The sequence below is a fragment of the Xenopus laevis genome, chromosome 6L (assembly GCF_017654675.1).
Source record: "Xenopus laevis strain J_2021 chromosome 6L, Xenopus_laevis_v10.1, whole genome shotgun sequence".
Lineage (NCBI taxonomy): Eukaryota > Metazoa > Chordata > Amphibia > Anura > Pipidae > Xenopus > Xenopus laevis.
Window position 1 is genome coordinate 16237537 of NC_054381.1, and position 14003 is coordinate 16251539.

Genomic DNA, 14003 nt, shown 5'->3' on the forward strand with positions numbered 1-14003 from the left:
CAAAATCAGCCTATTGGGTTTATTTAATGTTTACATGATTTTCTAGTAGACTTTAGGTATGAAGATCCAAATTACGGAAAGATCCGTTATCTGCAAAACACAGGTCCTGAGCATTCTGTATTTCCTGTGTGGTTGTGTTATTAGCTTGTCACACCACAAGATGGAGCAGTGAGGATAGGACATAAGTGCGCTGGGCGTTAAGTGACTTGTACTAATTATCTTTTATATGTTTGGGAGAGAGGGCATTGCTAAATGATATATCATCATCATCATCATTTATTTATATAGCGCTGTCAAGATACGCAGTGCTTGACATATATATGCCCATATGGCTCTAGTATTAAACGACAGGTATGGGACCTGTTATCCAGAATACTTGGGACTAGGGGTTTTCCGGATAAGGGATTTCCATAATTTGGATTGCCACACATTAAAGGGGTGCTTCACCTTTCAATAAACTTTTAGTATGTTATAGAATGGCCGATTCTAAGCGACTTTTCAATTGGTCTTCATTATTTATTTGTTATAGTATTTTTTAATTATTTGCCTTTTTCTTCTGACTCTTTCCAGATTTCAAATGGGGGTCACTGACCCCATCTGAAAACAAATGCTCTGTAAAGCTACAAATTTATTTTTATTGCTCATGTTTCTATTCAAGTCGTCTACTGTTCGTATTCCTGTTATTCAATTCCTCTTATTCAAATCAATGCATGGTTGCTAGGGTAAATTGGACCCTAGTGACTAAATTACTGAAATTGCAGACTGGAGAGCTGCTGAATAAAAAACCAAAGAAAAAACCTAAATAACGAAAAAAAAGCTAAATAACTCAAAAACCATTAATAATAAAGAAATTAAAAACAATTGCAAATTGTATCAGAATATCAATCTCTACATCATACTAAAAGTTAAAGGTGAATAACCCCTTTTAGTCTACTAGAAAATCAAATAAACATTAAATAAAGCCAATAGGCTGGTTGTTGCCTCCAATAAGGATTAATTATATCATAGTTGGGATCAAGTACAAGCTATTGTTTTATTATTACACAGAAAAAGGAAATCATTTTGAAATATTTTAATTATTTGTTTAAAATGAAGTCTAGGGGAGACGGCCATTAATTCAAAGCTTTTTGGATAATGGGTTTCCAAATGACGGATCCCATACCCGTATTACAGGTCTCTTCAGGCAGCAGTATGGTCATTGTAAGATTATCTGTAAAATTCCAGGATTAGAAGAAAGGAAAGATATAGTGAATAAAGTACCCCCTCTTGTAAAATATAAGGATATTAAAAGTTACCGAGGAGTTTCATGACCATATAAAAACACGAGGCCGAAGGCCGAGTGTTTTTATACAGGTCATGGAACTCCGAGGTAACTTCTAATATCCTCATATGTTACAACTGGGGGTACTTTATTTATTATAATACACAAATTTCAGTGAGTCATGTGACAGAAATTACATCACTACTCACCGTTTATAACTGATGACATCACTATTCACCGTTTATAAGGATATAATTTACAAGATATTCATGGCTTTTGTGTATTATAGGGATATTAACCAATGGTGAAGAATTTAAAAGTCTGCTCTATTAATATCTGTCAGTTGGATGAATCAGTTCCAACACGCACTGATCAGATCCTGGGTGAAAAGAAGCTGTGGGTGCCAGACCTGCAGGGTGCACACCATAATTCCCTGCACCGAGCACGATTCCATTCCTTTGGATATGGGAAATGAGTCACATCTCTTATGTAATATCCCAGTGAGTCAGACTATTCCTATATTTCTGTGACTGGAGCGGGACATACTGTAGCTCACCTTAAAACTAACTTTGAATAAGATACAGACAGCAGAATTCTAAGACAATTTGTATTTTTTTTTACTATTTTTAATTAGTTGCTTTGTTTTTCTTCGGCAGCACTCAGGCTTGGGATGATGTGTGCTGCTAGGGATTAATTACCCTAGCAACCAGGGAGTAGTGACAGTCAAAGATGAATAGAAGAGGGGCCCTTGAAAATGTAAACAGACAATAAAAAAGAATAGCCGTAAAGTAGAAGTCTTACAGTTACAGCCAATCTATATTTTTGGTTGCCAGGGTCATTGACCCCAACAACCAGATTGCATTTTTATCTTTCGATTGGAAAGAGCCAAAAAGGAAGGCTAATAATTAAAAAAAAAAATACAATTCATGGGCATTGCCAAGTTGCTGCCCAAGGCCCGGGATCTCTGCCTCCCTCCTTCTCCCAGTAATCAGCACAGGCACAAGTGGTTCGGCTGTCCTGCACACACCACCCCCACAGTTAACAGCAAATATTTAATGGAGGGCTGAGGGGATTTTGTTTTTTCAAGGGTCTATTTTATTTACCATATAGTCACCTAAGACTTGCACCCCTGAAGCTGTCACCCTAGACATGACCCATTGGGTGCTGCCCATATGCATACCTCCTCACGGGACAGTCCTGATTTTGACAGCTCAGCCCGAAGTCCCGGATTGTTACTGAAATATCCTGACTTTCTCTTTGATCTCCTGCACTGAACAGCCAGAAAACGATACAATGTTTCTAAAACTGATATTATACAGGCGCACTTAGATACAAACGAAACAATTGTAACAATTTAAGATAAGCAGGTCTCTTGGAGAAACTGACTTGCAGCTTAAAGGGCAATTCACCTTCTGTAATAACACATAAAAACCACATAAATGTGTTCAAACTTTCATAACCTGACAATTTCAGAAAATGAACATGGTAATTAGGGGGTGTGGCCGCAAAATGGGCGTAGTCAAAAGTTTTGGTTCCGCTTTCTATTTACAAAATGTTGGGAGGTATGACTATAGGGTATACAGTTCTGGTCTGGAGGCCAATGTCTCTGACGTTTGAATATCTTTATAGAACTCTACTGCATAGACAGAGCTGTACATTTGTATAATACAGTAACAGTACACAATTACAGTACAAACAGGGGAACTAGGTAGAACATGCTAAATAGCAGGGGAGGGAGGTCCCTGGCCCCTGGAGCTTACAATCTGAGTCTAATATGAGTTAGAAAATAAAGGCAAAGCTCTCATTGGTTGCTATGGGTAACTGCGCTAGTGCAATGTAGCACCGCTGTAAGTGAATTAGCCACCCTATTACCATGTCCCTTTCATCATGTGCCAGCAGTTAAAGGAACAGTAACATCAATAAATGAAAGTGTATTAAAGTAATACAGATACTGTATAATTCAGTGTTGCCCTGCACTGAATGAACTGGTGTGTTTACTTTAGAAACACTACTATAGTTTATATAAATAAGCTGCTGTGTAACAATGGGGGAATGGGGGCAGCCATTCAAAGGAGAAAAGGCTCAGGTTACACAGCAGATAAGCTCTGTAGAACATAATGGTGTTATCTGTTATCCACTATTTAGCCTGTGCCCGATAGACTTTTTTCAATTTTTCACCATTGCTACTCAGCAGCTTGTTTATATGAACTATAGTAGTGTTTCTGAAGCAAACACATCAGTTTTACCAGTGCAGGGCCACAGTACATGATATTTGCATTGCTTTAAAACACTTTCATTTTTTGGTATTACTGTTCCTTTAATAAAGTTGTTTCCAGTTGGACAATTGTACAGTGTAGGGTTTGCCACCTTTTCACTTTTCAAAATCTAGTGATGCAACGAGGGTGGGGGACATGAGGTCACGTGGGTAAAGGTGGCCATACATGGGCAGATTAAAGCTGCGGATATTGGTCCTTTAGACAGATTCGGCAGCTTATCTGCCCATGTTTGGGGGCTTCTGATGGGTCCCCCTATCGATCAGGCAGGTTTGATTTTTCCTGCAATCGAGGACTGCATCGGCTGGTTGATGGGGTTCTACGACCCGTTGGTGCCCATTTCCTTTGATATAATCCGATTGTTTGGCCCTAGGGACGAACAATCAGATTAACCCAATATCGCCCAGTCGTTAGTAGGCATATTGAGGAGAGATCCGCTCGTTTGGTGATCTTTCCCTGATATGCCCACTAACGGTATGACCACATTTAGGCCAGTGGCACACAGCGCCGATTCAGACCTAAGCGCCGCCTGAGGCGGCTCCTGCAATGCCGCCCCCCCTCGCTGACTTACTTGTCGGGAGGGGAGGCAGGAACACTAATGCGGAGAGCGCAATTGCGCTCTCTCGCATTAGTAAAGCCGAATTTCCGGTTTAAAAAACGGAAATTCGGCTCTTAAAGGTGCAGGAACGGCTTTTTGCCGCCCCTGGAAACCGCTTCGGCGTTGCCGCCTGAGGCGAGCGTCTCAGCTCGCCTCATTGGCGGCGCGCCCCTGGTGGCACATGACTTGGCTCTAGTGATGTTATGGACAGGGCTATGTCTACATGATGCATGGAATGTGTCCAGTATTTACAAACCTAAACACTAGATATCAGGTTTTGAACCAGAAAAACTGCGCTGTCTAGTTGAAAACCAGACAAGTGGCAACCCTTGGGAGGTGTCACTCAAATGTTTGGGAGGTCAAGTATTTTTGTTAAGAAAAGTACCTGTGACACTTCCAGGGACAAACAGTTTTCTGGAAGAAATGGTTAATACAATATAACTGGCAGCCCTTTAAATCTACTTTTAGTATGACATAGAGAGTGATATTTGTAACTGGTTTTCATTTTTTATTATTTGTGTTTTTTTGGGTTATTTGGGTCCAAACTCCCCCAGCAACCCTGCACTGATTTGAATAGACTGGAATATGAATAGGAGAGGCCTGAATACAAAGATAAATGATAAAAAGTAGTAACAATTCCTTAGTCTGTCCAGAGGAAACGTGTTTGGGAAAACCCTAGGGCCCTTCCTGGGACAAATATTTCCATTGAAGAGATGGTATTTGGGCCCTTTTCATACCTCCCAACATTTTGGAAGAAAAAAAAGGGACAAAATTTTTCTTCGCACTTAGCGCAGCAATTTTTTGGACCACGCCTCTTTCTGTGGCCACACCCCCTAATTACCATGTTCATTTTACAAAATGTGGCAGGTTATGTAAGTTTGAAAATAATTCTCCTTATCTAAGCTGTTTATTTGTTTGTGTGTTTTTTTTCTGTCTGATCACTGCAGAGAAAATAGGGACTTTCCAGTACAAATGAGGGACTGCAGGTTGAGCTGTCAAAAGAGGGACTGTCTCTCCAAAAAAGGGACATATATATATATATATATATATATATATATACACACATATAAGATATGTATCCCTTTGTGATTATGCTCCTGTTCCACTGATTTCCCTTTGTTCTGCCCCAGGCCACACTGTCCCCTCACTAAGATCATAGGCCAACCCTCCTGTCTATTCTGGAATCTTCCAGTCCGTCTCCCAGGGCAACAGAGAAGGGCAGGAAGTGACGCGATGTTAGTAACACTGACTTCCGCTTCGTCTGCTTGCTGCTGCATCTGAGGCTGCTGCGGCTGCGACGGAAGATCCCGAGTGAGCGGGGCTGTGGGCGTCAGACTGGAAAGAGGACACAAGGTGAGGTCGGCAAACGGTGTCCCGATTGGGTGAGGGTCGCACTGAGTGTAAAATAATTATGTTGGAGGCCTTTGTATATAAACCCAGTACAGCTGTCTGGCAGGCGGCGCGCGAGGTGTCCCTGTGAGAGCCGGGTACCATAGAGACAATACCCCTGTGTGTAATGCTAGTACCATAGAGACAAGACCCTTTATAGCCCTGTGTGTAATGCTAGTACCATAGAGACAAGACCCTTTATAGCCCTGTGTGTAATGCTAGTACCATAGAGACGTTACCCTGGGGTAGGGCAGTAGTAGGGGATTCAGCCTATCACCACACTTACATGATGCTCCAGTCCTGCCTTCTAAAGGGCCAGTCTTTATGTGGAACAGTAATTGCCTTCTTATTGGTGTACCCACCCACTTAGATTGTAAGCTCTGCTGCACAGGGACATGGCACAGGACATATAATGTTTGTAACGCTCTATATTTGTTTCTTCTCTCTGGTTGCACTGTTGTATAAAAGTAGCCTATGTAAATAAATATATAGGTATATAAATAAATGGGAGCTTCAGAATGCTCGGGACCTGGGGTTTTCTGGATAACGGGTCTGGCAGTAATTCATACCTTAAGTCTAGTAGAATCTTAGTTTGGATCACGTACAAGGTGCTCTTTATTATAACAGAGAAAAGGGAAAGGTATGGTGTTCAATTTTTAAAAATTTGGATTATTTGGATAAAATGGAGTCTATGAGAGGTGGCTTTCAATAATTCAGACATTTCTGGGTAACGGATGTCATACTTGTGTGTGTATATATATATATATATATATATTTATATATATATATCTATATATATATCTATATATATATATATATATATATATATATATATCTACACACACACACACGTTAGCCCCAGCACTCTCAATATATAACCCCCTGAAAAAATATTCTTGCACAACTGAACTGATAACTTTCTTAAAAAAAGGCACTTTTAGTTACAAAGTTTGTAGAAAGTATGCATAAGCTGATGCGCCCCATCAAGGCAGTGTCCATGCGTCAGTCCTTATCCTAAGTGAAAAAAATAAAGTGTTACCTTTGTGGGGAGACAGACCATACCTGCTTTTCTCTTTATTTAACATGATCTCTTCCAAAGACACCATTAGGCGGGGGTTGGGAGAGCATTTAAGGAGAAAGCCACCTCCCCAAAAATTATAACATTTTTAAACAAACAAGCTGAAATGCCGCTCCTCACCTAATGGTGTCTTTGGAAGAGATCATGCAACATTGTTTAAACAGTAAGTTAAGCAAATACTGCTTTCAATGGCAATTGTTTTCCCAATTAACTTTTAAAGCACTGAACATTTTTAATAAATGTTTATCGGAAAGTTGCTTAGAATTATTTTTTATAATATTAGGCAAATGTATATTTTGGGGCTGACTTGCCCTTTAAAATTGGGTCCTTAGATGTTACTGAACTGCATCTCCCGTTAAGGATTAACACTTTGTTATATTTTAAGAAATGATGGGAGTGGTAGACTCACAACATTGTCCCAAAATGGGCTTACGGGAAAGAAGCTATAACTGAAATTTTGTGAATATAGTAGTAAAAAGATGTCAGCAATACAGGTGTGGGACCTGTTATCCAGAATGCTTGGGACCTGGTGTTTTGCGGATAACTGATCCATAATTTGAGTCTTCATACTAGAAAATCATGTAAACTTTAAATAAAGCCAATAGGCTGATTTTGCCTCCAATATGGATTGATTATATCGTAGTTGGGATCAAATACAAGCTACTGTTTTATTATTACAGAGAAAAAGGAAATTATTTTTAAAAATCTGGATTATTTGATTATGATGGTGTCTATGGGAGACGACCTTTCTGCAATTCGTAGCTCTCTGGATAAAGCTTTTCAGGATAACGGATCTCACACCTGTAATATGTGTATGGAGTTCAATGTAGAACCTGTAGCTGCTTCTTCTGCACTACAGCTCCCAGCATTCTCTGAAAGCCTGTGGGCTGATTGGGAAAGTAATTTAACATTATCTAGAGGACTGTCTGTTAGATAACAGTGTATATATGACTAATGAGTTCCACACCTCTTTATCTATGCTCTGCCACCACTAAAATCTATCCTGTATATTAACTAGCCTGGTAGTGTTTACCTCTTTCCCTTCAGGGTAGTGGCACACAGGAAACTTTGGGCAGTTTAGTGATATGTAGAAGCATTTTTAGTAGTTAGTTGCCTACAGTCGGGCATAAAAAATCTCAGGTGGCAAATTTCCCAAAAATGCCTCTCCATTGCCAATACAGTAGAACCCCCATTTTACGTTTTTCAGGGGACCAGGCAAATATTATGTAAAAATATAGGTAAATGGGGGGCACACTCATTTAAAAAAACGAAGAAACAAAATGCAATTGGAGGTGCAAAAAACCTAAAGTCACCCCTACAGAGCAACCAAATATAACATGTCAAAGGAACAACAAGAAGCGGATACACCTGCCAAATGAGAATGGCCCCAACGTTTCGGCACACAGCCTTTGTCAAGGGGATCTGGTTAGTATTTTATATTATTTCACAAATAATAACATTTCTAGAGGAAAAAAAAAGCAGTTTTTGGGATTATCAGGACAAAATTGTGATGCAAAACATTACTTAAAGGGGACCCGTCACCCAAAAAAATTATTCAAAATCCTATTTTATCACATTAGTCAAGCAAAATTAACTTTAATTACACTATATAAATTATTTGAATCTTGCTTACTTCAGTCTGGGATTTCAAAATTATAGCAAACAGGCAGCAGCCATTTTGTGGACACTGTTATTAAGACAAGTCTTGTATCATCTCAGAATCTTGTTTGTGCACCAGAATGGGGGACCCGATGTCCATCCCCATGCCCCGACTACACAATTAAATGGTAAAGAGAACGGGGGGGATATGTGGGGAGCAGTGACATCTAAGAAGTGCTGAATGGAAAGTGAAAGTAATTGTCTGCCCCGCCTCTATGCCACGGGCATAGAGGAGTGGCAGACAATATTTGATTGACAGCTGAGATTTTTAAATGAGCTTACAACAGCTATGAATGCTTTAATAAAAAATAGAAATTGGATTTCATGTTTAATTTGAAGAGGACTTTTATTATACAGATTTTTGTGTCTGGGTGACAGGTCCACTTTAAAATTAGGGAAATGCACACATTGAAATGCATTATAAATTGGTGGGACCACAAATAAAAAATGTAAAAAGCAGTAAAAATTAAAATCAGGGGGCTTAAAATCGAGGTTTCACTGTAATTGAAATCTCTGGCGGTATGCCCAACATATAGCTAAATCTCCCAAAGTTTCCTCTGGAGGCAACTTTGGGAGATTTAGCAATAAGTTGGGCATACTGCCAGCGATTTCAATTATTGGCAATGGAGAGGCATTTACGGCAGATCTGTCGCCTGCAGCTTATATTTTTGTCTTGTTTCGCCACATGGTTGGAGCTGGTCAAGAGCAAATTGTTTTGAATTTGTAGTTTGACGGTTGAGGAGAGCCGGAAGTGGTTTGGGGTGGGACTAACACGGATTTGGAACTCAATATTTTCCCCTTGAATAAATGTGTCTAGTTCTGCCCTGAAAGTGTTGCACCCCCTGCTGTTTAATTTGCCCAATCTAAATCGCCTTAAGAGCAGATAGGAAAACTTCTTAAAATCCCTGCCGTTAAAATGATTGTCATCCACACTGGAGGAGATTTAGCGTGGTAAACAATTTTTACTTTTTCACCAAGTCTCTCCGGAAAGCGAATGTCCCATGTTGGTTGGAGGTGTCGGCACCTCTCCCAATTTACTATAGCAAGAAGAGTACCAAACACTGTAGGCAGGTTAGCGGGGAGATCCCCTGCTTGAAATAGGAGGGAGATTTAGACAAGCTGTTTGTTGACAATTTCATGAGATCTACTGACCACCAGCTAAAGATTTACTTGTAGATCCCGATTTACCTTTTGGGCACCCCTGCTCTATACACTTAAGGTGGCCATACACGGGCCGTTAAAAGCTGCCGACAGACCGAGTCGGCAGCTTATTGGCCCGTGTATGGGGGCCCCCGACGGGCTTCCCCGATCGAGATCTGGCCGAAAGTCGGGCAGATCTCGATCGGATGGGATTAAAAATCCCGTCGGATCGCGGCCGCATCTGTTCGTTGATGCGGTCCCGCGATCCGACCGCCTGTTTGGCGAACGCTAGGATCCGATCGTTGGGCCCTAGGGCCCACGATCGGATCAGCCCGATATTGCCCACCTCAAGGTGGGCATATCGGAGGGAGATCCGCTCGTTTGGCGACATCGCCAAACGAGCGGATCTATCCGTGTATGGCCACCTTTACAGGCCCTGAAAGCAGAAAATGCGACTTGTGTGGGTTTGAGCTGTGAAACTGAAAGTATCACTGGGACATTTGTTGCTTACATTGCTTTGTCTAAGCGAAGCGAGTGCTTAAATGATTAACTATCTCTCTATAATAATTAAGCAATACCTTTTACTTGCTGGTAACTAAGCTATACAAGTCCATATTTCTGGCAGAATGATCCTTTTGGGTTTATTTAATGTTTAAATTTATATTCGTTTATCCAATTTACAGAAAAATCCTTTATCTGAATAACCCTAGGTCTCGAGCATTCTGGATAATCTATAACAGTGTTGTCCAATTTATATGGTACAGAGGGCCGGAATTTTTCTAATCTACATGGTGGAGGGCCAATAATGGAAGACGGTGTTAGCCACGCCTTGTTTTTAGACCGCACCCACTTAAAACCACACCCATTTTACCGCAAGACCATGTCCACATTAATAGCACACCAAAAAACCAGATGGTTGGTGCTCACTGCAGGGATCAGGGCCGGAACTAGGGGTAGGCGGCTGTCTAGGGCACAATCATTGAGGGGCGCACTTTTAATGGGTTTTTTTTTTCTTTTTTTTTCCAGTGTTTATTTAATCATTTGTTTCAGTAATCATGGTCACTCATTCGGGTGGAATTCCCCTCCTTCACCTTCTCCCTCTTGCCAGCACCTTGTGTGCGGTGTGGCAGTGCAGCGCGACGTGCGTATACGCGCCAATAACGTCACTGATGCAGTTGGGTGACAGAGAGAGGCAGAGAGCTGGGGGGCTGCTTGGTGTGGCTCTCGCTGCTCTCAGACTTGCACAGTTGCACTGAACTGAAGACTTTCTTTCTATTACTTTAAAGTGTGAAGCTTCTGTCAGGCTCTTTTGGAGATTCAATAGGAAGAGCAGTTAGAACTGCTGTTAGTGTACAGCTTGCTGAACTTGACCCGAAGGAATAGATGCAAGTCAAAAGCGTGGTCGAGAACAGGCAGAGAGTCGGTAGGCGGGCAGAGGTAAACGTAGTCAGGGACAGGCAGAGGTCGGAGGCAGGCAGAAGATATTCGTAGACGGGAATCAGGCAATAGGTCAGTAGGCAGGCAGAAATACTCGTAGTCAGGAACAGGCCGAGGTCGAAGGCAGGCAGAAGGTAATCGAAGTCCAGGTCAGGCCGAGGTCGGTAAGAAGAAAGACAAATCCAAAGAATAATCAGAGAACACAGTAACAAGCACTAGCAAGGAAATCACCAAGCACTGTTTGCTCTTGCTGACGTCTTTTTATAGGGACAAGTTTGGCGCCAAAAACGTAATGATGCAGCGTCAAAGCGCTCGCGTCCATCGCGACGCGCGCGCGTCCGAATGAACGGACGCGCGCCTGTGCAAAGACGCGCGCGTCAGACGCCGGGAATCCTCAGGAACCTAAGCACCCCCGTGTCTGCGCCTCGGCTGCAGTTACAGGTACCTTAAAGCTTCCTGCAGGCACAGCCAGGTACAGATTTGGGGGCCATATGTTTGCTGTTGCTGCTGGGCTGGGCGCTGGCACAGGTACATAAATACTTGGGGGCAATATGATGTTATCAGATTTATTTTTGTCTGCTGCTGACACAGGTAAATATTGGGGGCAATATGATGGCTGCTGGAGGCTGTATGATGGATGGCTGCTGAGCCTGCTGGTACAGTGGGCAGTAATATAAATTAAAAAATGTACATTTTTTTGCTTTCTTTATTTAAAAACCATCATGGTAAGGAGGGAATGGTAATGCAGGACAGGGGGGCACTGATTGAAGCTCTTGCCTAGGGGGCCAAACTACCTTGGCCCGGCACCAGCAGGGATGTCACTCATGTGAAAAAAGTTGTCATATTAAGACATACCCTTAACTCCCCTGTGTATAACATAGTACCCCAGCATATGATTAAACACACATTGATGACACACACAAGAGCATAGGGAAGACGAAACAGAGCAAGAGACAGGAATCAGGACCAGTCTAATATGTACTACATAGAGTGACACAGTGCTGGTGCCCCATTAGCATTTTGTATAAAGTGTGAACAGGTGAACAATGTGGGCAGTTTCAGTCTGGGTCTCTGGTAGAACAGTACAGGCTTTAGAGGAGTGAGCAATACAGGTGTCACAGGTGTGAACAATGCAGGGGATTAGTCTGAATTTGAGGTTTAAACAATGCAGGGGTCAGTTAATGTCTGTAGTGATACCTTTTAAATCTTACAAATGGTAAACAGACACAGCAGGCAGACTTTAATGTGGAGGGTCACATAAGGGGGGCCTCGGGCCGCCAGTTGGACAACCCTGATCTATAAAATACCTTTATAAATACAGGTATGGGACCCTTTATCCAGAATGCTCGGGACCTGGGGTTTTGCAGATAACAGATCCTTCTGTAATTTGGATCTTCATACATTGTCTACTAGAAAATCATGTAAACATTAAATAAACCGAATAGGCTGGTTTTGCTTCCAATAAGGATTAATTATATCTTAGTTGGGATCAAGTACAAGCTATTGTTTTATTATTACAGAGGAAAAAGGAAATCATTTTTAAAAAATTTGGATTATTTGGTTATAATGGAGTCTACCTTTCCATAATTTGGAACTTTCTGGGTTTCAGGATAACGGATCCCATACCTGTATACAAAGCAACTGTTAGTTGTGCAATAAATGCGCAAATTATTTTACACACACTTTTACACCAATGTTTGGCATAACCAGGGCCGCCATTAGAAATCACGGGGCCCCGTACAACAAAATTTTCAGGGCCCCCAAGCCCCACCTTAGATCCCGCCCTCTCCACACTACAGTTAAAAGACGAAATAGACATCACTGCTAAAAAAGGTAACCCCCCCCCCACACACAAGTTATAAAAAGCCATTGATGGTCAGGCCCCCTTATAAGTTAAAAAAAACCTGTGGTGCCAGGGCCCCCCATCATTTTTTTTAAACAATTGGTCGTCAGGGCCCCTCGTACAAGTTAAAAAAAATAATTGGTGATCAGGGCCCCCCTACAAGTTAAAAAAAAAATGGTTATCAGGGCCCCCCATAAAAGTTTTTCCTAAAAAAAACATTGGTGGCAGGGCCCCCCTTACAAGTAAAAAAAAATGTGGTGGCCTGCGGGCCCCAACAACTGTCCCCCCTGTGACCCCCTGATGGCAGCCCTTGGCATAACTATTTCCAAGTCTTTATAAATAAGCATTAAAACCCAGTGGCTTGCCGTAGTTTTTTTCAATATGCTTATATCCACGGGAGGTGCCCGCAGTGTTTCAATTTTCAGTGCTCAGTCGTTCCAGTCAAAACACTTAGCTGTGCCTTAGCTATGGCGCTGACATATTTATACATGATTCATACATCATTTACTTCAGTCCCTGCCCCATTGGAGCTTACTATCTAATGTCCCCATCACATCAACTAGGAACAGTTTAATCAGGAGCCATTTACCCTGCCTGTATGTATTTGGGATGTTGGAGGAGACGGGAGTACCCATTGGAAATCCAAGCATATATTCAAGCATTAAATGATAACATTATACTTAAAAAAGGGTTTAATTTATCTTTTAATATGGCGTAGAGTGTGATGTTCTGAGACAGTTTGCAATTGGTTATACTTTATTATTTTGCCTTTGCAATTTCAGCAACCTGCTTGTTAGGGTCCACCATGCAATAATTTGAAAAATAGACTGGAATATGAATAGGAGAGGGTCTGCTTATAATGATGAGTAATAAAAAGTAGCAATAACTAATTTATAACGTTGCAGAGCATTAGGTTTTTTTTAGATGGGGTCAGTGACCCCATTTGAAAGCTGGAAAGCATCAAGAGAAGAAGGAAAATTTCAAAAACTATAAAGAAAAGTAAAAAATAAAGACCGACTTAAAAGTTGCTAAGAATTAGCCATTCAAAAACGTTAACTTAAAGGGAAACCACTCCTTTAATAGTTCTTTACGTAAAAGCTGGAAATAAGGAAAATTTAAAAAACTATTGAAAAATGAAGGCCAATTGAAAAGTTGCAAGAATTAGCCATTCTATAACATACTAAGGGTTCAAGCACACAGGCAGATTCGGGGCGATTTAGTCGACTGGCGACTTATCACCAATCTCCCCAAACTGCCTTCCCCCTGCCTGGGCCTGCCTTTAATAGTTCTTTACTTGGAAAAGTAGCTGTGATAAAGTTGCTTAT

The 14003-nt window shown here is 41.4% G+C and overlaps 1 protein-coding gene across 3 annotated transcripts in view; it reads left to right on the plus strand.

The window, feature by feature from the left end:
* The first annotated feature begins 5324 nt into the window (after window positions 1-5324).
* The window catches only part of dnajb6.L (DnaJ heat shock protein family (Hsp40) member B6 L homeolog), a 59505-nt gene continuing 50826 nt past the window's right edge, over window positions 5325-14003 (plus strand). Inside the window, exon 1 of one of the 3 annotated variants that reach the window (XM_041565800.1) lies at window positions 5325-5514. The gene's annotated coding sequence lies outside the window, so the exon portion shown is untranslated. The remainder of the gene's footprint in view (window positions 5515-14003) is intronic. The other 2 variants (XM_041565799.1, XM_041565801.1) reach the window with 2 other exon arrangements.